The sequence below is a fragment of the Pinus tabuliformis genome, chromosome 4_2 (genome assembly GCF_031772625.1).
Source record: "Pinus tabuliformis cultivar Carrire ecotype Pingquan chromosome 4_2, CPIR1, whole genome shotgun sequence".
NCBI classification, from domain to species: Eukaryota; Viridiplantae; Streptophyta; class Pinopsida; order Pinales; family Pinaceae; genus Pinus; species Pinus tabuliformis.
The window spans coordinates 24,892,469-24,919,074 of record NC_142304.1 but is presented as its reverse complement, the minus strand read 5'-3'; the positions used below and the strand labels follow the sequence as shown (position 1 = coordinate 24,919,074).

General features: G+C 35.2%; 1 non-coding gene across 1 annotated transcript; it reads right to left on the bottom strand.

Moving 5' to 3' along the window:
• Positions 1-24,909: 24,909 nt before the first annotated feature.
• Positions 24,910-24,985, bottom strand: LOC149168172 (small nucleolar RNA SNORD36). Its single transcript, XR_016259912.1, has one exon. It is a non-coding gene; the product is annotated as a small nucleolar RNA SNORD36 (small nucleolar RNA).
• Positions 24,986-26,606: the final 1,621 nt, after the last annotated feature.

The following is a 26,606-nucleotide window of genomic DNA, read 5'->3' as shown; positions in this document are numbered from 1 at the left end:
AAGTTTCCTAGTTCATGTTTACATCTGCTTTAATCCAACCTCCTAATATTTTAAACCTCCAAGAAGAAAGGCCAATAGTCGTGTTTGGACCCCATGTTGAAGAACAAGATCCGTCCACAACACCTTTTTACATTACTCTAGTAGTACATGATATCTTGCTCCATAACTACATGTTGGACCCTTGCGCTTCTCATAATTTGATGCCATTGTCATTGATGGAGCAACTAGGTCTGCAGATAACCAGACCATACAAAGATCTCTACTCTTTTGACTCTAAGAGGGTAAAGTTCTTTGGTATGATAAAGGAATTGGTGGTGAATTTGGCCCAGATCCCAATAAAAAGTGTAGTGATGGACATTATAGTAGTTGACATCCCTGCAAGGTTCGGTATGCTTTTGTCCAGATCTTGGGGATCAAAGGTTGGAGGTTCCATCAAGCTGGATCTTACCTATGCTATCATCCCTAAATTTGGTGGAGAAGAAAGGCCACTGTATAGGGAATCAAGGTTCGTTAAAACAGTTATGAAATCTTATTTCCCAAATAATACTCTTGTGCATGGGAAAGAAGGGGATCTCTCCTACTTACTGCTAGAAGAAGATGATTTTATTTTATAAGAAACAGAGGTACAACAAGCAGCCAAATTAGATCAACAGCTCAAAGATTGTAGAAAATTCTGCAAGTTGTATTTTGATGGTGCAAATTCTAAGGAAGCAAATGGAGTGTTTTTTATATCTCCAGAGGGTAGCTTGATTCCCCTCTCATTCAAATTGAATTTGAGGCAACCAATAACGTGACAGAGTATGAAGCATTACTACGAGGCCTACAAGTAGTAAGGAATTTAAACATTGAATGTATGATTGTGTTTGGAGACTCGGAACTGGTGGTAAAGAAAATCAAGAACCAATGTCAAACTAAGCACCCCATGTTAAGGGCTTACATAAATGAGGTTTGGGATTTAATTGACAATTTCTTCCTAGATTTTAATGTCCAATTCTTACCTAGGGAAGGAAATCGAATGGTCGATTCCTTGGCTATAGCTGTCAGTAATTTTAAGCCACCACAAAATCCACTTCTCAAATATGAAGTCGAAGTTAGGTACAGACCCTCAGTGCCTGATAATGTGAAACACTGGCATGTGTTCTAAGATGATGAACAAATCAAGTGTTTCATGGAAGTCATTAAGGAATTCTCAAATTCTGTGATTGACCAAGAAGAATAAGAAGTAATAGAGGAACAGCCAACCACTTGGGAGGAAACTATAGCAAGGCATAGAGTTATGTAGCTAAAAGAAATGTCATTCCCCGTGGCCTAGTTCCTTTGGAAAGATTATTCAAATCCAACAATGTGGCCTCAAAACCTACTTAATAGGGAGTCGATGAACAATTGGAGAATTAAAAATATTGGCTCGGACCACGAACCCCAGATTATCAAGTTGTCAAAAGGGATCCCCCGTCAATATAAACAAAGGTACTTAAATCTCTTTAAAACCTATAAAGATGTATTTTCTTGGTCATATGATGATTTAAAGACTTTTGATACAAATGTTATTCAACATAAGATTCCCTTAAAGAATATAATGAAGTCTTGTAAGAAGAAACTCAGACAAATCAATCCCCATTTACTCCCATCCATCAAGAAGGAAGTGAGGAAGTTACTTCATGCCAATATCATTGTACCATTGAGGTACTTAGAGTGGCTAGCAAACCTGGCTTCTATCAGGAAGAAGAATGGAGAGATAAGACTATGTGTGGATTTCAAAAACCTCAATAGAGCTTCATTAAAAGACAATTACCCATTGCTAAAAATGGATTATATATTATAGAAGGTAGTTGGCTCAACTCAGATGTCCATGATGGATGGATTTTCAGGGTATAATCAGGTAGCAGTGCATCCCGATGATTAGAATAAAACTGCATTCACTACACCCTGGGGGCCTTCATGTATGAAAGAATTTCATTTGGCCTTATAAATTCAGGAGAAACCTTCCAAATGGAAATGTATATAGCATTCGTGCGAGAACATGACAAACTCGTAGTGGTCTACCTGGATGATATCATAGTTTTTTCTAAAATAGATGAGGTGCATATTGAATATTTGAAACTCACTTTTTAGAAATGCAGGAAGTATGGTTTGTCACTAAATCCAAAGAAATCCCAGTTCGCTCGAAGCAAAGGTAAGTTGTCGGGACATATAGTATCATAGGATGGGGTGAAGATCGATCCTAAGTATATGGAAGCCATCAGCCACATTTCCCTACCTAGAAATAAAATTAGGTCCAAGTGTTCTTGGGAAGGATTAACTTCTTGAAGAGATTTATATCCAATTATGCAGAGATAGTGAAAGGTATCATGGAGATGTTGAAGAAGGAGAACAAAGTAAAGTGGAACCCAGATTCTTGGGAATCCTTCTCTAGGATCAAGAGAGCTTTTGCAGAGGCTCCTATGTTAGTCAACCTAGATTATTCAATACCATTTTACATCTTTTCTTTTGCCTCCCCTCATACTATAGTCAATGTGTTATTACAGAAGAATAATGAAGGTCATGGACAGCCTATAGCCTTCTTCAGCGACGTGTTGCGGAAGGCTTAATTGAAATATAATATCTTGGAAAAGTAGGCTTATGCCCTAGTCAAATCTTTGAAGGCCTTCAGAGTTTATGTTTTACACTCTAACATTGTAGCTTATGTTCCAACAGTGGTTGTTAAAGACATCTTGGTGCAAGGGGACAGTGATGGAAAAAGAGGTAAGTGGATTGCCAAAATCCAAGAGTATGACATGGATATCAAGCCCACTAAACTCATCAAAGGATAGGGATTGGCCAAAATCTTATCAGAGTCTAATTTCCAGGCCTTTGGGATTAACCTATTAACAAAAGAAGATGAAGAGGGGACACAACAACCAATGATCAAGACATCAACCCAAAAAATTCATATGAAATATGAAACATCTTCCTGGTATAAGGATGGTATCCACTATCTTCTATTCTTGAGGTGCCCAGTGAAGATGGATAAATCCAAGTATAGAGCATTAATATTACAAGCCCAAAAGTTTATTATATCCAATGGGAAACTATACTGGAAAGACCTGGTTGGAATTCTACTTATGTTTTTGGTAGAAACATAAACTCGAAGGGTAATTGATGATTTCCATAGTGGCGTTTGTGGTGGACACTATAACTAGAAGACCACAATGCATAAGATATTGAAAGCGGGATTCTATTGGCCTAAACTATTTGGAGAAGTTCAGTCTTATGTACGGGTTTGCCAACAATGTCAAGTCTTCACTGAGAAGTAGAAATTAGCCCCACTCCCATTAATCCCCATTTGTATAGAAGAGTCTTTCAGGCAATGGGGACTATACTTTATCATAGAGATACACCCCCCTTCCAGTATCCAACACAAGTGGATACTCACAACCACAGACTATTTCACAAAATGGGTGGAAGCAATCCTAGCCCGAAATGCAACTAACATTGTGGTCATAAAATGTTTGGAGGAAAATATCCTGGCCAGGTTTGGGTGTCCTGTGAAAATTGTGACCAATAACGCTCAGGCTCTTAAGTCTGCAAAATTTATCAACTTTTGTCAGAAATTCAACATTGTTGTTGGCCACTGTACTACCTACTATCCTCAGAGAAATAGACTAGCTGAATCTTCCAACAAAACGGTAGTGACGATCCTGAAGAAAAAAATTGCAGAAAGCCAGAAAAATTGAGACTCCAAACTAAAAATTTTCGTATGGGCTAACAGGGCCACTCCTAAAATATCCAAGGGGAAATATCCTTTCGAATCGGTTTATGGGAAATCCTTTATATTCCCTATAAGCTCGCTATGTCAATTGCAAAGATATTACAAGGTGTGGAAGAAGAACCAAACTCCCTGACAATCAACTAGTGGAGCTCCAAAAGAACAGAGAGCAGGTAAACCATGGGTTAATCAACTACCAGTAGAAAATGAAATCTTTGTTCGATAAAAAGGATAAAGATAGACCTCTCCAGAGAGGTGATCCAGTTTTCAGGTGGGATGTGAGAAGAGAAGACAAAGGGAAACATGGAAAATTTGATCCCTTATGGTTTGGGCCCTTTAAGATTATTGAGGCAAAGGGAAACAATACTTTCTTGCACGAAAACTTGGAGGGTGAAATTCTTGAGCTGCCTGTAAATGGGAAATTCTTCAAGCTTTACTTCCAGCACTAAAAGGTCCATTTCTCACCCATTGTACATACTAGTGAGCCACTGTAAAATATCAGTAATACTTTCAGTTCTTTATGTTTCTATTTTTGTTTTTATATAATTGAATAAAATGACTCCATGCCCAATGTATAGAAGGCTACTAATCTGTAGTTCTTGACACCTTGCTAGCAAGGCACTATCCCCAATTGGAACCAATGTTATCACTTACTGCAAAATTGTTTGAATGGTGCCAAATGATGTCAAAAGAATGCAAAAGAGAAGAGGATATTGTAGTCATTTTCCAAATGCAGAAGGACTCAAATCATACATCGGATGCTCTCCATTGTAAAGTGTTTGGAACAAGCTTTCCAACAATATGTGGAAGTCCAAAAATGGACTCATGGATCAAAAGTTATGGTCTTCTGAAGTTTCAAGGATTGAAGCCTTGTGAAGACACATCAAAATATTGAAGGTCACAATATCGAAGGTCACGCAGAGATATTGGCAATCGCATATCGAAGGTCCAACGACATCATAGATTAGCGATCGCACATCACATATCGAAGCTTAGAGCAGATCGAAGCATTAAGCATATCACAACATCGGCAATCGCATATCGAAACTTATAAAAGTGAAACCTTTTAAAAGGTGTGACAAGGGAAATGTGTTGATAGTGTAAAATCGTCGGGGGACTCAAATATAGGTTACAAAGGATTTCATCGCAAAACAAAGGGCAGATGGGCCCTTTTCTCTTTACTTCAACAGGACAAGTGGCAGCATAAGATTGGCTCTGATAATGACGTGTGACAGCATATGATTGGTTCTGATAAGCTACACGTGGCAAAATAGGTTTTCCTCCGACAAGGACACATGGTAGCTAACGTCAACATGACGTGGCGGTACGATAGGACACATGGCCGGAAGTTTTGATGTTTTGAGGGGCCTAAGGGGGTGAATCTAGGTGACACGTGTCATGACTCAGGAAGTTCCATGTGGAAATGATGAATTCATATTAGAGGTCGCAATCAAAGAAGTGATCATGTCGCAACTCCCATGTCATTTCCCCAATTGGAAACTGTCGATGAGAGGGGCTTTGATATTTGGCTAGAGCATGGTTAAAGAGGAACTTGAAGAACCTCGGGCATAAATCATTTTACAAAGGAAGGATGGCCCCCAACAGAAGTCTAAAGGCATTAGCACCTTAAGGCCAAGTGATAGATCACGGTGCCCAGTCTTATGAGATACACTTTTCAAGAGGTTAAACAAAAGGGGCCAAGGAACATCGAACTCTGTTTTTGTAATGTTTTTAAGTATAAAAGTCTCGATGAATAAAATATCTTATAGTGTAATACGCAGAGGTTTAAAGAGATGGATGAGTCAGAAGCTATGTTACAACGCACCACAGTGGCCATCACAGTTAATTGCTCCCAACTCTAGAAAATGGAGAATTCAAGTAGTTAAGGCAAAAAGAGACAGGGGAACCAGCCAAGTAACGAAAGAGGCATATTGTAGCAAAGATGTGGCTTGATTAGAGGCCATCACATGAAGTGGCGTGGAGATATTTTTCTATAATCATCATTTATTTTTTCTCATGTTTTGTTATTCTGTTGTTTTTTTATTCTATTATTGTTGTATTTCAAATAAAAGAATCATTATATTGCAATGATTTGGGCGACAGAGCCTTCATACGCCGAGACAGCTAGTTGATGAGACATCTGGAACTCGGCTAAGATATTTTTGTAACTGTTTTCAAGCTCTACATCTCCTTATAAAATGAGGGAAGAAACACTTAAAGAAGGTTCAAAAATTTTGGAAAGACTTCTCTTAAGGGAAATTTCCCTAGTTTCATGAAGGCATGTATGAATCTTGATGTACGCTCTTTTCTCAAAAGATTTATACAAGATTTATGTTGATTCCAACTTATTGGATTGGAGTATGTTCATCTCCCTCTATATTTTCATATATGTTAAATATTCCTTTCAGGTTTCATATCACGTAGCTACTAGATATATTTCTCATTAAACACAGATTCATTTAAATCAAGCTATTGATGGATAATGGTTGCATTGATGTGGAAACAAAGTCTATAAAAAGTGTTCCATGTATCTCAACGTTCCATAAGAATTTCCTTACTCTCACTTCTCTCTAAATCTGGATATGCAAAATTCTTAATGTTTAAGCTTTGTATGGTAGATTTCTCCTCTACTGTATTCTACCATTACATATGTTTTAACAACTAATTTGCTGCAAATTCTTAATTTGATTTGGCCACCACTAGTTGAGGATTATTTCATGTGTATTCCTATGTGTAAGTTGTTTCATACATTGTATCTTTATGAATGGTTCTCAATCAATCTTATTTGAATTACTTGTGACAAACTATGGCGTTGTAAATCTTTCAGATAAATCTGACAACATTAATTAGGATGTCCTAGGCACTGGTCTCCCATCAACCCAGAAGCTGTCTCTAGGAGGCATATTGCTCAATTTCAAGTCGTACCATATGCATATATGGTGCAGATTTCTAAGTAATTCTAATTAATCAGATTACTCCTAATGGATCATATGACCAACTAAAACTTAACTTAAACTTCATCTAGTTTAATAAGTCATTGACTTCTTTTTTTGAATCTCTACTATTGACTATGAATGGACCACCCTGTTCTTTCGATTTAAACTGGGCTTTTTGTTTTCTAGAAACAAAATGAACCTCATCCATGTTCATCATTTGTCTAATGTACTCGAGTGCAAAAATCCTCATGGGGAGGAGCACTATCAATTTATATGGTTGAAGCTCGCAACCATAAATCCCGAGTTTAGTGAAATTCTCGTATAAATACCAATCTCCAACTTTAATCTTCTCACTCAGATGTAAAATTCTTTTGATCTTCGTTGAAACCCTGGGGACTGCATCATTGTTTGACAAATAAGTTGTTATATACAAGAATTGATTAAAAAAATCACTGAAAAAAAACTCTTTAGAGGTTTTTCTTACTAAAGATGTCTAATGGATCATTGACCAAGGTTTACTTTCAACATCCAACTTTTGTAAAGGAAAGTTGAATCTTTTTTACTTATGATATAAGAACAAGTAAACAAAAATTGACTGATGCTTAAATGATCCTTCAACGCTGAACTTTAAACATTGATCATGAACTACATCGGAAATAAACTACCTGCAGTGGAACATAATTGAAGGTTTTTTACTAGAAGAGAACACTGATAGAAATCCCAAAATGACTTCATCAACCCGTTGATCACTATTATATCCTAACATAAAAGACATTAAGGAGATAACCTGCTTAGACATCTTAGGGAACATTGCAGAGGGATAAAGTGGGTTTGTTCTCGGTAATTCTGAGTTTTCTAGTAAAAATGACACAAATATATGAGCTCTCTACGAGAAAGTTTCCGATAGATTTCCATTAGAGCATCAGAAGAAAAATGGTGTAGAGAGTCTTGAGGGTTTAGCTGGAAGGCTTGGAAAATTGACTCAGTTTTTATATGGAAAATAGTTTCATTGTTCTAAGCAATTACAACGCTTTGGCTAGGAAGATATCGAGCTCCACACCAGGGGATGAATTCTAGAAAATGATGGGTTTGAGGGAAAAAAAACTAGGGTAATAGGGATTCCCAAAAATAGAATTCATCACTGGCATCTTCATACTTTTGAAATGCTCAATTGTGAAGTTCATACAGGTTGAATTCACATTTGGTCTCTACAATTTTAAACCAAGTGTCGACTAGTGGGAGTTCGTCCAAGTTAATGACAAAGGGTAGCAGAGAATTATCTACAGGCGTTTTTTATTTCCCTTTATGGGAAACCATTAGTAAAAACAAAATTACTGAGGAAATTGAGAGAGTTACCCGGAAATGATGACGGTTGGAGGTCATTGTTTGCTGGGATTTTGTGTACAGTATCGTTCTGAGAATTACAGTGACAGGAAGAATTGGCAAATGGTCAATTTGAAAGGGATAACAGTGTTTTATTAGGAGTGAATAACGGTTTTTAATTACCTTGACCGTTATTGGAGCAGAGGATTAAATGATGAAGAACAATAGCGGGAGAAAATTAATGGGCAACGATCATTTGCTAGTTTTGGCGGGAGGGATAGAAATGGTTATATGTAGCAGAACGTTCACGGACAATAAAAATGGCAAGAGGTAAGGCAAGAGATATGATAATGTGAGTGAGTGATTTACAGGGAGGGGTGGAGATGGCAAGTGGCACTGAGCGGAGGGGGGCCACAATTGTTGGGCGCTCGTCGTGTAAGCATGGCTAGTTATAAAGAATCAGCTTTGCGGACCCCCCCACCTCCATTATCGTTCGGCAATGTGTGGGGTCCCGCTATTCGCCTAGGACAATTGATCTCAGCTCGTTAAATCTTAGTCGTTGGAAAATACAAGTTTGTTAACCATTTGCAGACAGTGTCACATCACCTTTTTGCAAATCAACAATTTATTCTAAAACATGAAATGTAACAAACTATAATGAGCGGAATTTAAACGTGCACACTTTTTGAAGGGTGAAAATTTCTTTTATTATTTTTTTTATTATTCCCCTTTCACATATTTCTTTTTCTTTTCATTTTTCTATTTTCATTTCTTTTTCTTATTTTTTCTTTTTCTTTTATATTTTGGAAATGTAAGGAAAATATAAAAAATATTACAGGAGTAAAAATAAAGTACAACATCGGCTCCATGGGGACTTCTTCCCCCTGCGGGATGCAAAAAACGTGCATATCCATGTGCCTTCCCCTCGGGCTATGGAATCTTTGTTGTGAAATCACACTTGCTGCTGAAATTTAAAGAAACCGGAAATTTACAATGATGATAATTGCAAACATTTAATATTGAATATAATGCTTGAGGTATTGCTCATTGACTGGTAATGAGAAATATTTTCCTTCTAAGTTCCGTAAAATGAATGTATTGTTGTCCTTCACTTTTATAAAGCTAAAATCTCTCAACCATAAATTATCAAACTTTCCATGCTTGCCTCTTTCTTCTGTTGTGGCATCCCATCTGAGCACTAGATCTCTTTGTCTGAAATTTCTTTCTCTAGCCTTTCTATCAAACAAACCCTTCATTTTGTCTTGATACTATCGAAGTTTACGCTGAACTTCATCTCTACCCTGATTCATCTCAATGATCTAATTGATCCTTCTTGAAAAATCATCTGCTTCTTCATATGACTCCTACAAAAACTTCATAACTGGAAATGTTAATTGTACAGGGAAGATAGCTTATGTTCCATAAACAAGTTGAAAAACATATTTAATAGTAAATATTTTGGGTGAAACTCTGATCCCGATTTAAACAGGAACACAACAAATTACAGATATAACCATAAATACAAAGGTGCAGGAAAAATAACACTTCATTTCATTAATATCAAATATTGAAACATGCTTACAAACAGAATGGAAATAAGACTAGCTCAGGCGATGGTAGCTAATCTCTGAGAAGAGATGTGGCGGCTACATGCCTCTGCACTGTGTTACAATGAGGCTCAAGGGCCTTTTTTAGTATTGAACAATAAGAGCAAACCCTAAACAACCAAAACCCTAACCTGAGGAGATGTAACACCAAGAATTTATGGGCCCCATTGGGGTTAGTTGGACAACCAACTTCCTGGGGTCGTGACTTGGTCATATTATCTCTGTTTGATGCACATGATACCCCGTTAGAAAGATCTCTCCGAGAACTACGACGGAAAATGCGATTTTGTTAAAATGTCATTGGCGGAAAATTTCTAAAAAGATGTCGTTTAGGGCCTCAAAACGACTCTGGAAGTTTAGGACCCAAAAAATTGCTAAAAATAGTAAACTATGCTACAATTAAGGAAACTGAAAAAATTGAACGAAACAATGGTGGGGGTCCACGTGGAATTGGCGAGTGGCCACCAATATCCACCTAGATCATTCCCCCCCCCCAGGAAGAAATGGTCTCCATTACATTGAGTTCCTCCATGAGATGAGGAAACTTCTGTTGAACTTGGTCCCTAGTGAGCCACTTGCCCTAGTAAAGGAGTTGGCCTGCTTTGACAACTCGATACAGTTGGATCTTCTGCTGGCGAGTGTGCTTGATCTGCGTGTCCATGATCCGATCAATCGTGGCTTGTTCCATGCAATCTGGATTTAACTTTGTAGGTGTAGTTGTTTTGCAATGTCTGATGTGTCTAGCAATGGTGGGAAGTATGGTCAAAGGTGGTCCACATTGAACACTAGGTGTAGGCCAAAGAATGGGGGAATATTGATCTCAAATGCATTATCTCCCACAGCCTTGGTAATGGTGTAAGGACCATATCGGAGTGGTCTGAGTTTTTGATAGGCTCTAGTAACGCGTTTCTTTTGCAAATGCAACCAGACTTTGTCGCCCACTTGAAACTTGTGTGGCACCCGATATTGATCATGTCACTACTTGTACTTGGCAATTGATTTCTCCATAATGTCGTGGACCTGCTAACGGATATGTTGGATGTGCTCAATGAAGTTATTTGCCTTATTGGTTTCAGACTCGGCATGAGCCGAATCTGCCAAGGCTCTGAGCAAAGTTGTCCATCATCGCGTTCCTTTGTCGCTCGAGGGCTTCTTCGAGCAAGATTTTGATAGGATATCCTGCCCCCTCATCTTTCTTTTCATCCGCCATGGGAGGCCGTCATGATTTGCAAGGCTGGTCTTGCAAAGGTTCGACTAGTTCAAGACCTAACTCCTTATATCCCAACCTCGTTGGGGGCATGCAAAGAAAAACAGAGAAAGAGCAGACCGCTTTGATACCACTGATCCGGATTTAAACAGGAACGCAACAAATCACAGATATAACAATAAATACAAAGATGCGGTAGAAATGACACTTCATTTCATTAATATCAAACACTGAAATATGCTTACAAACAGAATGGAAATTAGACTAGCTCGAGCGATGGTAGCTAATCTCTGAGAAGAGATGTGGCAGCTACATGCCTCTGAATTGTGTTACAATGAGGCTCAAAGGCCTTTTTTATTATTGAACAATAAGAGCAAACCCTAAACAACCAAAACCCTAACCCGAGAAGATGTAACGCCAAGATTTTATGGGCCTCGTTGGGGTTAGTTGGACAGCGAACTTCCCGGGGTTGCGACTTGGTCATATTATCTATGTTTGGCGCGCATGATACCCTGTTAGAAAGATCTCTCTGAGTACTACAACAAAAAAGACGTTTTTTTCCAAAAATCGTTGGCGGTAGATTACCAAAAAAAACGTCATTTAGGGCCTCAAAACAACTATGGAAGTTTAGGACCCAAAAAACTGCTAAAAATAATAAATTGTTCTACAATTAAGAAAACTGAAAAACTGAAAGAAACAATTGTGGGGGTCCAAGTGGAATTGGCGAGTGGCCACCAATATCCACCTGGATCAAACTCTGTTTGTCCATACTGCATATTTGAGATGACCCTCCCAACTCCTTTTGTGATATGTTAATACTTTCTTAATGACTTTAATTAGAGTTTTATTTGATGATTTTTCCAACTCATTACCCTGTGGATAATAAGGTGTAGAATTATGTAATGTAATATGATATTTCTGACATAATTCTATCATTTTGATACTACTGAAAGCTTGAGCATTATCTATAACAATTTGTCTAAGGTAACCAAATCTGGACAATATGTTTTCTTCAATGAATTTTATCACAACTATATCAGTCGCATTCTTAATAGGAATTGCTTCTACCCACTTTGTCGAATAAGCAGTGATTGTTAATACCCATTAGTGTTGATTACTACAAGAAATTATTTAACCAATGAAATCTAATCCCCATTGTAATAAAGATGCTTCAATTGACACTGGAACAAGGAGAAGTGTTGTTAACCTCTACTTTCCTGCAAATATTTGACATGGGATAAAACTCGTCACCTTTGCTCCAACTTGTGCAAACAACTTGGGCCAATAGAAACCTACTCTCAAAATTTTATATGCAATTGTCTTCCAAGCATAATGTCCTCCACAAATGTCTTCATGAAACTACTCAATTATTCCTTCAGTTTCACTCTCAACCAAACATAAAAAGAGGATATTTAAAAGATCTTTCCAATACAAATTTGCATTTATTATACAATACTTCATGGCCTTGAGTCTGGAGGATCGACATTGTTTCTTTGTGAATTCAAGAGGATACTCAAAATCACGAAGAAAATGCACTATATCTTTGTACCAATATGAAAGTAAAAAAATTGCATCAATATGTAAAGGAACAAAAAAAAGAACTGTACTGGAAGAAGGTTCTTGTGGATTCTTCTCATCTGAAATCTTAAAAGGTTCTTATGGATTCTTCTCACTTGAAATATGAATGATAGTGCTGATACCAAGTATTTTACAATTTGATTCAGCCTGAAGTTTAACTAAACCCTATCTTTTCACCAACTTGGTAGGTCTGATGTCTAAATCAAACTCAAGTATCTTAGCAATCCATATTCTCTTCTTTCCATCTGTATCAGGGCAAGTTAGGATTGTTTTTACTGCATTGTTAGGAACATAAGCAATTATAGGAGAATGTAAAACATAAATCCTAAATGATTTCAAAGCTTGTATCAAGGCATAAGCGTGTTTCTCTATGATTTCATATCCTAGTTCAGCATCTATCATAACCTTGTTGAAAAAAGGCAATTGGTTGTTCGTGTTGATCATCATTTCTTTGCAATAAAACAGTTGTTATGGTAACATCTAAGGCAAAGGAGAAGATACTAAAAAGTTGTGTAATCTAGACTAGCTAGTACTAGGGCTTCTGAAATTTCCTTTTTGATCTATGAAAAAAATATCTGACTCGTATTGTCCATTTAACTTCATGGTCTTTTTTAAACATATCAGCGATATCTTTCACAATATTAGTGTAATTAAGTATAAATCTTCTTAAAAAAAAATATTTTTCCTAAAAATGACTTAAATTCTTTTTGTTTCTAGGCAAACTGATTACCCGAATTGCTGAAACTCTTTTTGGTTCAATAAAAACTCCTTTTGAAATTATATGTCCCAATATATTTTCTTATTTCATTGCAAAAAGTGGCCTTTTAGGATTAAGAGAAATCTCATAATTTATGCATCTTTCAAAAACTTTCCTCAATTTTTTCATGTGTTTATCATTAGAATCAAAAAACACAGTTAAATCATCAAGATAAATGAAAATGAATTTATTTATCTTACCAATAAATGTCAAATCCATTGCTCTTTGAAATGTTGCTCCAACGTTAATTAAACCAAACATACATAAATGTACCCAATGGAGTTGCAAATGTTGTCTTTTCTCTGCTCTTTGAAGTGTTGCTCCAGCGTTGATTAAACCAAATGGCATTTTGACATACATAAATGTACCCAATGGAGTTGCAAATGTTGTCTTTTCTCTGCTCTTTGAAATGTTGCTCCAGCGTTGATTAAACCAAATGGCATTTTGACATACATAAATGTACCCAATGGAGTTGCAAATGTTGCCTTTTCTCTATCTTCTTGACCAACCAGAATCTGGTTATACCCAGAAAAACAATCTAACATCGAAATCTTGGTAGAACCTAATACTTTCTGAAGTAATTGGTCCATCTTTGGTAATGGATAATTATCTTTAAAAAACAATTTATTTAGATTTCTAAAGTTAACACACTGTTATTTCTCCATTTTTCTTCCTAACAAGCACTAGGTTAGCCATACATTCAAAATATCTTAACGAACAATTATTTTTGCATCCAATAGTTTCTTTACTTCTTTCTCAACAATGGTTGTGTCATAGTTTTTCAATTCTTCATGTGACCATGCAAATACATCTTTGTAATGCTTAAAAAATTTGATATATTTTTCTTTCATTTCTTGAGGCAAAGATGTTAAAATTTTAACATTTTTAATTTTTTCAGAAGTACCAATATTATAGCCCTAAGCATCTTTTTGTTGTGAATTTAGCAATGAAGTTTTTGAAACATCATTCTGATCAAAAAAAAATTCAAGGGGAACCAACCCCTTTGGGATGTAATTAATTTATAATTGAATGATATCATGATCAACAATTTTATGTTTTGAATCTGAATCTGAATCTGAATCATTTCATTTCATTTCATCAATATTTTTTTCTTCAACATGTAACGCAGAAAATTCATCTATTGCTTGTAAAAAACAAAAAATCATTGTTCATCATCTTCAAAAACTTGTTAGTGTTTCATATTATCAAGAAGGGAAAGTTTGCACTATAATTCAATTTGATAATGTAATTGCAGAGGATCGGGTACTTTGAAAGAACTAGTAGAAATTGCCAAAGCATCAACATGGATATTTTCTTCTTTTGGGATTGATGTGATATTGAAAACTTGAAAACAATTTTCTACACAATCCCAAACTTCATTTATATAAGCTTTGAGCCTAAGATGCTTAGTTTAACAAAGATTTCTATTTTGTTTTACAATCAACTCTGAATCACCATACATTAACAAGTTTTGAACTTTCATACTCTTAGCTAACTCTAATCCTAAAATTGGGGCTTCATATTCTACCACATTGTTTGTGGCTTCAAAATATAATTTAAAGGATTGGGTTATGTTTTTCTTAACAAGAGAAATGAGTACAATTCCAGCCCCAGCCCCAGCCCCAGCCCCAGCATCTTTAGAAAATGTTCCATCAAAATACATTCCAAATGTCAATGTTTGAAAAGTGAGGTGTATTGACAGTTTCTTCGATGCTGATTTAAGGATTTGGAAAATCATTAATAGCTAGAGTGAAGCATCCAAAGTCTTGATCAATTGTATAAATTGTATGACTAATTGTTTGATTTACTTTACAAACTGTATTGATAAATCTTACTTCTCTATATAGTCGTAAATGTTCACCTCCATAAACTGAGATTGTAGCATAGGACATGTCCATTTGTAGACTTCCTCCCAACTTAGCACAACAGATACTTAACAACAACATTCCAAATTTTGGGAGAATATTTGTAACAACTATGTCCAACATTATACTTTTCACAGGGATCTGAACAAGTATTACAACTAAATCCTTAATTAATCCCAAGCAAGGTATTTTCTTGGAATCAAAAGCATACATATCATGATATGGCTAGTGATTTGCAATTAAAAGTTGATCCGTGATTACTTTAGGCATTAAATTATGGGAAGCACCATAATCTAACATACAATTTATAAAAGGTAATCATGAACTTTCAATGTGACATAAAAGCAAGGTACACTTTCATCAATCATATATGAATTAGGACAAAAAACAACTGAATGTTTTTCATCATGTAAACTAATGGCATCACCCTCTGCAACACTTTAAGATTGAATCCATTCAGAAACTTGATGTTTATAACCTGGATTTTTGGAGAGTTCAAATAATGGAATTGGAATTTTAACTCTTTCCAACTCTTTTCAACATTAAAAACAGTTGGAATATATTTTTCAACAGTGTTCTGTTCTTATCACTGATTATGTGGTTGAACTGATGATTTTGTATTTCAATTACTTTTACTTGAGGTTCATCAAAGGTAATTTTTTAACAGGTCTACTAGGTCTTGGTCTCGGTCTTAACTCGTACCTTCTATTTAGTTCAACAATGAGGAATTCAAAAAAAAATTGATACTTGGAAATTTGGGAAGTTTCTTGACTGGTTGAATTAGAGATTGATCTTGACTGTTTGAAACAATAACATTCTGAGATGATGGATCTTCAACATAATTGATACCATTTATAGTAATAGCAACAATTTCTTTAGGGTCTTGAGAGGTTGAATTTGTTAATCAGTGTTTGGTCTTTGCAAAATTTGAGGTTGAAAAGGTCTTCTATATTGAACTTGTAGTTTATTTGCAACTTGTTGGGCTACTCTAGGTTGTACTTCCATTCTTGAGATTTTGTTAGACAAATTTCTTAATAGAGGTTATTTCATCAATTTTATGTTCATCATCTTTAGTTTTTTATGATGAGGTATTTTTCTCTCTAGCTTTCGTTTTCTTTTCAACCCTTTTTGCCATTGCTTTCAATTTACTAGATGTTGACCTATTAGCTTCGATTTCAATTGCATTAGTTTGCATATTTGCTAAAGTTTCGGATTTTCTCTCTCTAAACATTACAACAAAATCATCTTCAAATGCTTTGGAAAGCCTAGCTTTAACTGCAATAACTAGAAGTTTACAATCTATAGGCATCTTGTAATAAATTTTATTAAATTTTTTAATAAAATCAGCAACAGGGTCACCAGGGTTCCTTCTCAAATCTTCAAATTTTGTTAAATAGTAAACATGATCATTTTTAATTCCCCATTGATTCTTGAAAATGTTGATTAGTTCAACCCATAAATTAATAGAATTTGTTTATAATTGTCTGGACCATATGCTAACATTTCCTTCTAATGATTGAACAAGAAGTCTTGTGTAAACATCTTCATGCGCAATATTCATGTTGTCAGCGAAATCTAGAAATGCAGCGAAGTGGTCTTCAACAAATGGCCCTATTTTTCCGTTAAATCTAGGTAAATGTTTCAAATACCCATCAAAAAAAACATAAAGTTGCGCTGGTGGTGGAGGAACTAATGTTGCATACCATGGTGCCACAATTGGTTGAAAACCAACGATTTGATGTTGTAATGAAACTACCTTTTTTGGAGAAACAATATTACTAGAATATAGTTGTGATGGAGATTTAGGTTTCTGGAAAAACTGAGGCTTAATAACCAATTTATGAACTTCAAGTAAAACCTTTTTCGGGATTTTCAAAAGCTAGAGAATTAGTATAAATATTAAGCTCTTCTTCAGGGTTCGCAGAAGTGAAGGGATAGTATGTACAATAGAAGATTTAAAATCAACTAGTTTAAATTCAAAAAGAGTAAGTTTAAGATCTTCTTCATTGTCAGAAAGTTGTAAATGGCAATAAGAAAGTTCAAAGGTCTCAATCTAATGAACTACTAATGCATTTTGAAGATCTACTCCTCTAGAAGGGAGTTCTAAAACTTTATGAGGAAGATCCAATAATTCAACAGGTATTGGAGTTCACTGGATACAACAAAGGCAGAAACAGCAAGAGAGGCTTCTAATCTACGTCTAATAGATGCAATTCTCACTAATCTCCCTAGATCTTGTAAAGGTGTGAGAAACTTTGGATTTGACTTAGCTTCGGTATGTCTGCATGAAGCCAAATTTAATATGTGGAGTCGTAGGGTGAAGGATTTTAGCCTAATGACCTCTTATTCACTATTAAGAGGCAAATCTGATCGTTGTCCCAAAGGAACAAACTTCAATCTTCGTTCCCTAGCAATTGCGCCAAGCTAATGTATTTTTGTAGACAGTTCTAGGTTGGGGAATTGTGTCAAAGCATCTAAGTAAGGTTTTGATTTAAATGGATGACCAATGCATTAAACCTTTAAAAAGATGTAATTTCGAAGTATTTCTAAGAAAAACTAAAGGGTTGATTTTCATTCCTAACATAATTAATCTTTAAATAGATTTGAAAAACAGAAATTAAGTATATAATTATTAAACATTCATATTGAACATCTAATTTATCATTTACAGTAGATGTGTGTATAAGTTTTCTACAACCAAACAATACACATTTAAGAAATGACAGAGGGCAACAATTAAAAGATTTAGAAGAATTAACTAAAGCAAATTGTTCATTAATTAATCTCTTTTAATAATTATAAATTTGCAAGGATTTTCAAGAAAATTGACATTCAATCTAACGTTGCACAAACTTCTATGTTACCTTGAACATGTGTAGAAATAAATATGTAATTGATAACAAGGCAAACTCACATATAGATATGGAAGTTGTTCTAAATGAATTCAGAATCCTTCAATTATCTTCACAAATAGCTTTGAACATTACAATCATGTCACTTGTTCATTACAAAGGTTCAACCCCAACTTCTTCAAATTACAAAATTCTTATAGAATCTAATTCAAAAATATCTTAGATTTCAAAATAAAATTTATTACAAAATAAAATAATATCTAAAACTACTTTGGATTTACAAAAGTAGAACAAGAAAGTAGTTATTTTAAACTAATTCAAATAATCAACACACAATTTAAAGGTGTTGTTTGATGATTATTGTCTTTAACTGAATTTTCCACTTTCTGCTTCTTTTCAACTTACTGCTCCTTTTCCTGTCACTAGTCACTGAATTACTTGAATTATGTTTTACTCCATGAGTTCAAATTTTATTCCATCTTTTATGATCTGGGATAGAAAATTTTGTTACTTTCCTATATGCCTCATCGACTTTTGTGTATTTTTCAAAAGTTGGCCTAGCGATGTAAAAATGGTTAATTTCATGTTGAATGAAAAGGCCATACTCTAGGCTTTCTATGAATGTTTTCCCATTGATAATCCCGACTTTGGCAAATTTGGTTCTGTAATAATAATCTTCTAATGGAATCAATTGGCCACTAGAATGTCGTAGAGCTGGAAGTCATTTTTGATGTATAATATTAAATTTTCTATGAAATTTTTTAATCTGTGCTTCTAAGTTTTGACACTTGTTCTCTAATTGAAACATCAAATTTCTTTTTGTCAAAACTCTTCTTACCTCTAGGATAGTATCAATTCTATCCTAAATTCCAAATTCTTTCGGTTCTTCTTTTGTTTTAGAATTAAGTACTTTGATTATTTTATTAGCTTCTCCAAGCATGTGCTCCAAATCTTCTTTGATTATTGTGATCACTGCCTTTGATTTTTGCACTATTCAAAAATGATTTGAATAAATCTCTGAAGTTCAATGATGGTAAAATTTATATCAATCCACATCTTTTCTTTTGTCTTTGCTAATGTCTATGCAATCAATGACTCATTCTCATATTTCTGTATTTGTCTCGTTAATTTGAACTTCGCCCAAATGTGCATTCCTAGTTTTTCAATTTCCACATCTTTTAATGACAAGGTTCCCATAGCTTTTTTGACAATTGCTCCGCTGAATTTTGACCAGTGGGCTCTTATCTCTATTGTGGACACTGTTGTTGTAGAAATTCTTGTTGTTGAAGTTGCTATTGTAGAAGTTGCTACTCCAGTGCTAAGTTGTAGCTCTCTTTCCTTAATCAACTTTTTTGTTTTTGCTTACATCCTCTGTATTTGTATGTTCTACTCAGCAATCATTCAAAGCATATTCTGTTTCTACTTCTCTAATTGATTGACTTCTTGGGTCTATGGATGTTCAGTGGTTGCCAGCCTCAACTGTTTCCTCAACGCTTGAATATCAACATTTCTGCTTTTGATTATTTCCTCAGCTGCGTTTATATCTTTAGGATCTAATCCTAATTTTATAACCAAATCTTCAAGTCCTTTGATTTTAGTGTCTTCTGTTAAGGATGACATATTTTCCAATTTTAATTGGAAATGAATGTTATTCAAAGAAGCATGTAACTTAGAGGTTGCCATGGCAAAACTTGTCAAAGATGAATATATAATTTCTCTTGCATGCTTGTGAAGGTCAATTTGATCAATATGGTGTATTTGCTTGATGTCAAATGAAAACACAGATTTTGTAATTTTCAACGTTTTTAGGCACATGGACCTTTGGTTCCAAAAATGCTAATTGGCCCTGACATTTTTCATTGTCAATGGCAAAAAGTAATCTAGTTTGAGTTGTGGAAAATTATCTCCAAAACTCTGCATATGTGGAAGTCCTTAGTGGTTCATTTTTTTCTTCATCTTTAAGGATTTTGAAAAAATACTTTGATATTTTAGAGAAGGAGAATCCAATGTAGCATCGAGAGTTTGTTGTAATGAAAACAGAGATTGCGCTAATAGTACAACTGTAGTAAGTTCTTTAGAAGTTTGAGCTTTTGAAGATTCCTTATCCATATTTATAGTTTTCCCTCCTTTACTTTAAATGTTGTTTTCAATAACTCTAACCCTGCTGGAGATATACTTTATCTTGGTCTCTTTAGCTCTTTTTTTGTCATCCTTGGGAGTTTCCAATGTTTGATTGGAAACAAAGTCCTCAACCTCCTGCAATTTATTCTCTGTCCATTCTTCCTTGTTGGCATATTGTTCAATTTCAAGTTTTTCAATATGCATATATGGTGCAGATTTTTGAGCAATTCTCATTTTATTGAGATTACTCTAATGGGTCATATGACCAGACAAAACTCAACTTAAACTTCATCTAATTTAATAAGTCATTGACTTCTTTTTCTATAGCTCTAGTGTTGCCTATGAATGAACCAACCTATGCTTTCGATTTAAACTGGGCTTTTTGTTTTCTAGAAACAAAATGAACCTCATCCATGTTCATCATCTGTCCAATGTACTCGAGTGCAAAAATCCTCATGGGAGGAACATTGGTAATTTATATGGTTGAAGCTCACAACCATAAAATCTTGAATTCAGTGAAATTTTGGTATAAATACCAGTCTCCAACTTTAGTCTATTCACTCAGATGTAAAATTCTTTTGATCTATGTTGAAACCACAAACAAGTTTCTATATACAAAAATTGGTTAACAAAATCACTGAAAGAAAACTTGTCAAAGGTTTTTCTCACTAAAAATGTCCAATGGATCATTGAACAAGGTTTACCTTCAACATCCAACTTTTGTAAAAGAAAATTGAATCTTTATCACTGATGATATAAGAACAAGTAAACAAAAACTAGTTGATGCTTAAATAATCCTTCAACACTCAACTTTAAAAATTGATCATGAACTACATCAAAAGGAAATTGAGTGTAGATGAATATAATTGAAGGTTTTTTACCAAAAAAAACACTAATAGAAAGCCCAAAATGACTTCATCAACCCATTGATCACTGGGATATCCTAGCAGACAACACCCTAAGGAGATAACCTATCTAAACATAAACATCTCAAAAAACATTGCATAAGGATAAGGTGGTTTTGTTCTAGGGAATTCCAAGTTTTTTAGTAAAAATTACTCAAATATATGAGCTATATGTGAGGATGAAAGTTTCTGATAAAGTGTCATTAGAGCATCAGAAGAAAAAAAATGCAAAGAGTCTTGAAGGTTTAGTTAGAGGGCTCAATTGTTATATGGCAAGTTGATATTGACTTGCATCCCCACACTTCTACAAAAATGTTCAAGGGATAGTAAATGCTCTTGCAAACCAAGAGCTGATTTAACAATCAAAATAAGGTCCTTCGCATACAAAAGAATCCTTATAACAAATTTGCTTGCCCAAATAGATACCATCACCCCCTTGCGAATTTAACCACTCCTCAAGCTTGTCGATATATAAACCAAAAAAGGTAGGAGGCAGTGGGCAACCTTGCTTGATCTCAATATCGCTTCTAAAACTTTCAAAAATGTTTGTTAAAATTCTAATTTTAACTTTCACCTCTTCATACAGCCTATGCACAACTACTCTCAAATATTTAAGAACCCCAAGTTCCTCCATGTGTGCCAAAGCTTATCCTTAAAACAAAGTCAAATGCTTTTTCAGAAATCAACAAAGCAACAAAAAACTTTTAACTTTTTCTCCCAAACTTTTTCAATGATGTGCCATAAAGTTATACAATGATCAACCATGGAATGTTTAGGTTTAAAATCTACTTGTCCTTTAGCACACTTATCTCTTTCTTCTTCCCACTTGCTAATTTTATTTTCTAGCATGCTTCCAAATAATTTTGCAAACAAAAGATTTATCATTATAGTCCTATAATTGGAAAGATTATTGACGTCACCACTCTTGAAAAGAGGTATTACAAGACTAGTCCAATTTGCTAATTTTATTTTCTAGCATGCTTCCAAATAATTTTGCAAACAAAAGGTTTATCATTATAGTCCTATAATTGGAAAGATTATTGACTTCACCACTAGGTATTGCGAGACTAGTAGTCCAATTTGTGAAGAGCCCCTATGGTATGATGTTGAAAATTTTTGTAATGTGAAGTGCAAGAATCTTTGAGCCCCACTTTAAATATTTTGCTTGGAGTTCAGCTAAGTCTTTTGCTTTTCCAACACCAAACTTCTTGATACCCATCTCTACTTCTTTCACCGTAAAGAGGAGTTCAATATCAGTGTTGACCAAGGGAAAAGGGACAACCTTGGGATCCTGCTCATAAAATTGTCTTGCATAGTCAAACCATTTAGAAATGGTAATACTATGAGTTCTCTGTCTTGCATAGTCAAATCATTTAGAAGCTGTAATACTATTTCCAATTATTAGTCCCAACTCAAACCAATTAGTAGATGGACGTTGTTTGTCCGAGTTACTAGTGAGAAATTTAAAAACCGCAATGATGCTACCCAAGGCACCAAGGATACTTATACCCAACCGTTGTAAGCAGTTGCCAGTAACTGGTCCTGCCAAAGTAGAAAAGACAGTTTATCCTCAAGCTCTGCCAAGATAATCTCCCAAGTGCTCTCAAAACTAAAGAAACCCCTTTGATATTCTCGATTTTTAATAAAAAAGGTTGAGATTATGTTTAAAACAAATATTAATGTGGTCTTCTAGGGGCAAATTCCTCAAGAAACCATCAATGAGGATTAAGTAAGAAGATTCTTACTGTTTCAAATCAGAAAGGAATCCCCTGTTCAGGTGGTTATTGCGCAATCGTCAAGGGTATTACATTAAAAAACATCAGTCGTCTTCAAATCAGAAAGGAATCCCCTGTTCAGGTAGTTATTGCTCAATCGTCAAGAGTATTACATTAAAAAACATCAGTCGTCTTTTCTACATTAAATGAGAATCTTCGCAGGTGACATGCTTATAAGGGAGCAATTTAGAAGGTTGAACTCTGTTTCAACTCACGAAAATAGCCCATTTCTTGTGATCATTACTCACGGAATCTTGGTAGTCTTGGCAGGTGATGTGCCCATAACAGGAGCTAAACTAAAGGTTGACCTTCCTGTTTCAATTCTGCAAGAAAGCCCATGTTCATGTGGTTATTACTCATGAATCTTGATTGTGTGAAAATATATTGGTTGTCTTTTCCGAATTGGATGAGAATCATTCCGCAGATCAGACTACATCGCTTTACTTTTTCTTAACCTTTCCCATGAAATTCTGATATTTGTTCTTGTGGTCGTTAGTCATAAATCTTGGCATGTAAAAATGTGTAAAAACATATTGATTCTACTTTTCCAACTTAATAAAAGTCTTTATGCATACCAGCCTACATTGCTTTCCTATCCCGTGGAATGCTTCCCTTATGGGCAAGTTCCTCAGCCTTTGCAAGTGTGCCCGTTGTTCATGCAGTTGTTAATCTTGGGGTGTGTAAGAGCACCTTGGTTGTCTCCACAGACCAGCCTACATTGCTCCACTATCTTGTCTGAATCCCGGTTTGAAATTGTGATGAGACTGTTGTTTATGTGTTTATTAAATCTTCAGTGTAAAAATACCTTGTGTGTCTTCCTGTCGTGTGAGTAGTCATTTGACTTCCTAACTTCTGTTATGTCTTCCTGTCGTGTGAGTAGTCCCTTGAATTCCCCATGCAATTGTACCTATGCTGGAGTGCAGTTACAGCGAACTCATGCACTTCATTAACCCTAGACCACAAAGGAGGATCATGCCTACATGTCAACCTGTTAAAAAACTTGCAGAGTGTTTATCCTTCAACCAGAGAAGTCATAATTACATTCGATGGCTCCAATGGCTCATAATTACTCACCTGATCCACATACAAATTAAGCTGAGAATGGTTCCAATGGATCTTGGTTGTGTGAAAATACAAGTTGTGAGAAAGAAAAGCCAGAACAATAGGCAAATGGTTCCTAAGCCACTGCTGCTTGGGGTTCCAGTCAAAAAAATACTCAAATTCCCTAGCGTGGGTCAAAACGGTTAGTAAGTACCATGTGCAAATACGCTCTCAGCCGTCTTGAACCACCTATTGGTTGACACCAAAGAATCTATACAAGTAGATGAGATTCTTCCCCAAAGCACAGAAACAGTTTCCCACCTTTCCTGCACCAACAACTGGTCGAGACCAAATAATGGAGGCAAGTAGATGAGATTCTTACCCAAAATAAAGAATTTGTTTCACAAAATATAAACAATTACCATCTACGGTATGGGGCATTGTCCGAAAATATACATACACCACAAAATAAAAACAAAAACATACTTGGGTATCGAACTACGATTGTATTGGACTGCAGTTTGCATTTGCACCTATGGATGTGCTAGTGGCAAGACTGGACGTAATAAGATCACGAGCACCGTATAAAAATTAGCCACATGCAATCAGATGCACAGCTGAGACATCTATTCACAGGATCTTCGGCGATATATTGCCCATTATACAAACAAAAACGCAAAAAACCAAGGGAGACATTTTGATACCATGGTTGATAATATTTTTAATCCAATCCAATATAGTAGCGTGATTAGAAAATTTTAAGAAAGAAAACCTTCGACAAATTAACTAAACCAATTAGGCATCAGTTTAGGTCTCGGACAGCGCATCAGTTTTCACAAGTCACTGTGTGTCCCTCACTAAAATTAGGAGTTGGATTGTTTAGAAAAACATCCTCTGCACTTGCCTTCCACCAGAGCAACACAATCAAAACGCGTATTAAGAGCACAAATACGAACATATTTCTGGCATTCTACAAGGCCGATGATGTTCACATATCCGGATCACAGGAAAACACCAAACCCTAAATGGAAAGATAACAACCAGAAACATATAGCCCACAAGAACTTATGTAGAGAGACAAAAGGTGTTCACCTATTCTAGTCACGAGGAACACCATCAAAGCCGAAATGGAAAGGAAACAACCAGAAACATATACATACAAGTCACAATAACTTCAGTGGAGCGAGAGAAGTAGATTGTGCATCAGTTTTAAAAAGCTCGAATTTTTAGACATCAATTAATTTCAGTAGTAATTTAATTTCATCATTTGCACAAAGCTCTCGCTCAAAAAGAAAATAATACAATGGAAATAACATACAAAATCCAATGAAAGACCCAGACTCCATAACGACAAGCTTAATCAACAAGCAAATCAAACAAGAAGTTGGGTGTCGAATATTCGTATGTAGAATTTCATTAGTAAAACATCAAAAGAATTGTAGAACCCAGCAGCGTATGCATCAGTTATAAAGCTCTGCATATCCTCAACTTGCAATAGGCGTTGGATCTTAGAAAATTCATCATTTGCATAACCCTTCCAGGAATTGCTGGGGATTTATTTAAATCTATGTGTGCTACCTTGTGTGTTTCAGGAACCAAAACAAAGAAACAGACAGATTTCTCCAGGAATTAGCCCTTTACAAAACGCATGAATAAGAAGAAGAGGAACAAATAACAATAATTACATTACAATCGGCTAAAAGACTATGAACCCAATCGATTGTAATCAACGACAAGAACATGACCCGTGAGATTGTGATCGATAACAAGAACATATCCCATTCGCGAGCATAGCCGTCTTCTCACCAAACTTGCACAAAACTTGTAACGAAAATGTGCTTCCTGTCTTCATAAGCAGATTTATAAGCAATATGCGGATAGAAATAGCGGAGATGACATTTTAGGGTTACGGTATGGTGAAAATCCAGATTTATAAGCAATATGCGGATAAAAATAAGGGAGATGGCATTTTAGGGTTAGGGTTAGGGTTTGAAAACGCATAGAATGGTACAAGGACGAGAGGAAACTGTTTCGTAAAAGCCATCTGGATGAAAGTGAAGGATTGTGGGATTGTTCGTAGTTGTTTTTTTTGTTGGGCTCCTTTCTCGAGTCAAGTGTGCAAGCGCTCTTAACTTGAAATTAGGCATTTTGCCATGTATCGTTAATGTGTGGCAACTAAAGATTTATGGCAGATATTTGGTTAATTTAGTAAAATTGTAGTTTTAAGTGGTTAAACTTACATAATCTGAGAATCTTATGGTTTTTTTAGGGCACTAAATTTATTTCTTTATTATCGTTGGTAATAAGTCATCTCAATAGAATACAATAAAGATAATTTATATCATGTATGAGAACAAAAACACAAATTAGTCGAAAAACTAAAAGTTCACTAGGATGAAAACTCTTTTTTTTTTTTTTTTTTCAGAAGAAAAAAAACCAAATAGATTATATTAAGGAAATATAATGGTCTTGTTTGAAAACTCCTTAGGGTTAAAGGGTTTATAATTTCTATTAAAGAGAGGAAGGGCTTGAAATTTTGGAGTTTTTATCTTTTTTTTCTTTTCTCATGGATCTTATTTGTATGTATGGTTGTTATTAATGTATTGCTACCATATCTATGTGTAAAGAACTATTTTTTTTTTTATCATAGTGGGTTGTTATTTGCTAGAAGAGGAGGTTGAAGTGTGGTCTTTAAACCTTCTTCACTCCTTTGATGTCAAATATGAATTATGATGTATTAAGGGATTGTTCCTTTACTAGAAGAAAGTCTTCATTACTTTAATCTCATATTTGATACCATGTATGGTTGCAAGAAGTTAATGGATGTGTTATTGTATCTCTCTTAAACATTTCATGTCATTGTTACATAATATTAAATATATATATAATTGATA